Source organism: Lupinus angustifolius, unplaced genomic scaffold, assembly GCF_001865875.1.
Source record: "Lupinus angustifolius cultivar Tanjil unplaced genomic scaffold, LupAngTanjil_v1.0 Scaffold_714, whole genome shotgun sequence".
NCBI lineage: Eukaryota > Viridiplantae > Streptophyta > Magnoliopsida > Fabales > Fabaceae > Lupinus > Lupinus angustifolius.
Genome location: NW_017728039.1, coordinates 1 through 4,276, shown reverse-complemented (window position 1 = coordinate 4,276; position 4,276 = coordinate 1). Strand labels below are relative to the sequence as shown.

Below are 4,276 nucleotides of genomic sequence, written 5' to 3'. Positions count from 1 at the left end.
ATTCTCATATACCTTCCACTCTCACTCTCCCTTCATCAACTTTTCAACATAACTAAAAAAATTGAAATTATGCTTCTGTTCTCCCAACCAATATTCACAAAGAGGTGTTTATTTTCTCATCAGTTAACAACTATTTTGATTTGGTGTAATATTAGTAATATTTTCTTAGATCTTGATTCCAAAGGGCTTATTCAAACTATCTTCACCATAGAAATATTTTCTTTGTATATTATCTCTCATGTTTTAACATCTAGAACTAAGTAACTTCTATTAGATGCATGCTAGACTTTCTCAAATCTTAGATTTTGAAACATAACTACGCAGAACATGACCAAAGAAAAGTCATATCAGCAATTTGATTGCCATAGCATTAAATTTGTTCATCACATATATGTGGTTATTGTTGTGTATTTTCAGATTTCAATAAATTTGTATGAACATTTCTTTCAGAAATTTCTTTTTTTAAGGGAGGCTCTTCACGATTTAATAAGCAGATTGTAAGTCATTCTTTACATGTTTACATTTATCATTCTTTAAAAGTTAAGTTGTCATGCGATCTGATAATCTATAAACCTTCAATACTGAACTTTTCACTTAGTTATTCTCATGATATACTACTCAATTGGATCCACTTAACTATCATTCCTTTTATGAAATTGCAATACCAGCAGTCCAATGACTACTGAGCCACATCAAATCCCATAATATATATTTTTACCAGAAATGTGTATTTGAAAATCTGCTTTTATAGACAATCAAAGTCCAGGAGAATTGGTTATGAAGCGAGGAGGTGTAGCAGATCAACTTTACTTTGTATGTCATGGTGAGCTGGTAAGTTTTGTGGTAACCTATTGGTTTGTATATGTGTGTTATTGCCATTTTTTTGCAGTTGATTAAACCGATGTATGAGCATATTCAATGTTACTTTCTATTTAATAGTAGGTCTAACTTCATCATAGAAGCTAGCTCATAAATGTTCTCTACTCTTATATTAAACTATTAAACTATAAAATTATAGTAGGTCTAACACATCTTTCACGTCTATAAAATTATGCTTTCAAGATTGAACATCTATAAATAACCCAGCATCAAGAGAGACCATTTTGCTATGTTAAATTAATTGAGCCTAACTCCATCCCAAAAGGCAAAAGCTACTACCTTACTAGGAAGACTGCCCGGATGGCAAAATAAATGGTTCTTTACTTAACATAATGTCGGAATTGAAGTCCCCCGTTGGTTCAAATGAAGAAGAGTATATTTATATATGAGAAGACAAGTCGACTCATTGTTTTAAAATTTTGGTTCATTATGTGGTAGGAGGAGCCTCTAATTTGAGTTCACTTCTTTGCATCTTATTTATAGGAAACAATTGACTCCTCTATTGTCTACTATATTTGGACATGTCATACAAGTTTCTCACAATTTATTTTTCCCTGTAGGATGGCAATGACTACTGAGCCACTTCAAATCTCATAATATATTTTTTCCTACCAGAAATGTGTATGTGAAAATCTGCTGTAATAGGCGACCAAAGTCCATGAAGACTTTTTCCTCCCGGGAGAATTGGTTATGTAGCAAGGAAGTGTAGCTGGTAAGTTTTGTGGTAACCTATTGGTTTGTTAACGTGTGTTATTGCTGTTTTTTGCAGTTGATTAAATGTTATTACTCTTATATTAAACTGATGTATGAGCATCTTCAATATGTGAGTGTTTTGCCTATTGAGTTCACTTCTTTGCATCTTATTTATAGGAAACAATTGACTCCTCTAGTGTCTACTATTTGGACATAGCATACAAGTTCCTCTGTAGGAAACAAATGACATTGGGTTAAGATTTAAGGCAATAAGTGAGAAATATGATCACTTACCTATATGTTCTGAGTGAACTATACCTCACTCAAAGCAATTTTTCATAGAAGATGAAGATTATGTAAGAAAATGCTATGTTGAAAAGAAGATAAGAAAACATGAACCAGGATTATTTCACTTCTAACTGTGATGCTTCTATATTTGAGGAATATGCATACAAGTTCCTCTCTAGATGCCATCAAAACACTATATCCCATTTTTTGACTGTTTTGTTGTTGTCTACAACAGAGATAATGCAGGAAGATGGTGATACAGAAGAGATAATTACATTGCAAACCTACAGTTCCTTTGGTGAGGTTTCTTTCCTTTGCAATATGCATCAAACTTCAATGGTTCAAGCTCATGAGTTTTGCAAGGTTTTGCATCTTGATAAGCTACCCTTTATAGACATACTGAAGCTATATTATCTGTTTGTTTGTTCTTTACTTTCTTTTTGATTGGTTTTGTCCATAACTTTCATGTGCTTTCAATCTTCTGATCTTTGATTTGGTTTGCAATTTTTTTTTCCGAGGTCGTTCTTGTTCTTTAATATTAGATCGCTTCACATTAACATTGCTGAATCCTTCTTGTTCTTGTTTAAGTTTTAATTTTATGCCTCCTAATATTATTTTTATCTTCCTTCCTTGATTTATTTATTTATTATAGTTCACGTTTTGAATAAGGTTTGCCGTAATCTGAGCCGAATTATTTTGTTAAATTTCCTTTTTTCCCCATGAGGGTTTTCACTCCCCTTTTCTGGATTTGAACCGATGGTGACATGGCAAACCTCACCATGTTAAAGATTTAATCTTTTTCAAACCCCCACTTTAACTTAACAACAATGTCCGTATATTGTTTTGACTTTGATTCAGTGCACCAGTAGCACTTTGATTTGAACCGATGGTGACATGGCAAACCTCACCATGTTAAAGATCGAATCTTTTTCGAACCCCCACTTTAATTTAACAACAAAATCCGTATATTGTTTTGACTTTGATTCAGTGCACCAGTAGCACCTGAAAGAAGCTAGTGTGTATGTGTTGCTGAAGATTTGAAGATCTTGCATTTCTTATGTCTATATCTTAGATTGGTTTTGTTATTTTAGTATTGGAGGTTGGTATTTATGATATAACAATATTGGTGCTGAATGTTGGCCTTTCTTATCTTTTGTCTATCATTCTGAAGTTGAATGGTTAGTTTTTGGTTAATGTAAATTCCATTGTAAGTTACTTGCTATCTGAAAACTAATTAATTTATGTATGTACCTAGGATGTGAGGCTGACACATCAAAGTTTCTTTCCTTTTACTTCAAAGCAATTTATATGTACCTATGGATAAGAGATCCTCATCCTCCTTTAACTGGCCATATGCTTTGTAAAAATGAAACTTGTCAGACAAGTAACTAGTGTAAGAAATACAGGCTGTTGGTTGATGTTTGACATGTATTTAAAATTCTTTGTAATATTGTTTTGTTTGAATGTTCTATATTTACTGAATAATGTTGATATTGCTTTTCTGTTATCATAATAGTGAAGTAATTTTCCTAGAAAATTGAAAATATTATTTATAGTGACAAAATTTAGCATGTTCTAATCTTTTAAATTCCATTTTAATAGTACTTAGTCCTTTCTACACTCCATTTTTTTCTCTATAGTGACAAAATTTAGCATGTCGGCTTTGTTGACGCTAAAAACAAGAATCTCACATCTGCAAAACTGGAGGCTTTCAAAGGATGCAACTCTTCAGGATGTTAATCACTTTGCTTTGGTGAGAATCAATGTTGTCAACTATGAAATATTAAACTCTCAATTATCTATTGACCTTCTTTATTAGTCAAATATTGTATCATGAATCTTATATGGTACAGTATATATAGTAAATATTGGTCCAGGTACGATTTATTCAATCGTGCCTTTGACTTGATTTTTTATTTACGTTTTATTTTATTTACATTTTGTTAGATTCTATGTCTTCTAGTGTAGGAAACTGAAGACTCATTGTCCAAGGATACAGTACAAATAGCTCGTATTTTGTTTTACCTATGAGTCATTCCAACTTTTGTTGAGTGTTTGCCCAGCCTTGTATTCAGCAACATGGTAGCTCCAGCTATGTTTTTGTATCCTATGTCAACCATGTACATGAATGGTTTTCTGGATCTTTGCACAAAATAGCTTTTCAGCCAAAACTTATCTCTGCAGCATTTTAAATATAATATATCCTAAACACTAGATAAGCTAATTCAGTCATGCATTAAATAATATTTTGGTTGTCTGGATTCTTATTGCATTAATTGTTGCTTTCTTAATTGAAACTAGATATTTGGAGCATTCCAGTTGAAAAGTAGTTTGAGCCTCTCATTCTTTGTTCGTGGCTCTTATGTCTGGGGAAGGAATCTGAAAAGAATGATAGTGTCATTGAAGGAGCAACTTG

The 4,276-nt window shown here is 32.3% G+C and overlaps 1 long non-coding RNA gene across 2 annotated transcripts; it reads left to right on the top strand.

Annotated features, from left to right (window-relative positions):
• Positions 1–69: 69 nt before the first annotated feature.
• On the top strand, positions 70–2,264 carry LOC109341840. 2 transcript variants are annotated; one of them, XR_002107001.1, is made up of 4 exons: positions 70–104; positions 752–831; positions 940–942; positions 2,096–2,264. It is a non-coding gene; the product is annotated as an uncharacterized LOC109341840 (long non-coding RNA). The 2 variants fall into 2 exon arrangements; XR_002107002.1 differs by lacking the exon at positions 70–104 and adding an exon at positions 209–497.
• Positions 2,265–4,276: the final 2,012 nt, after the last annotated feature.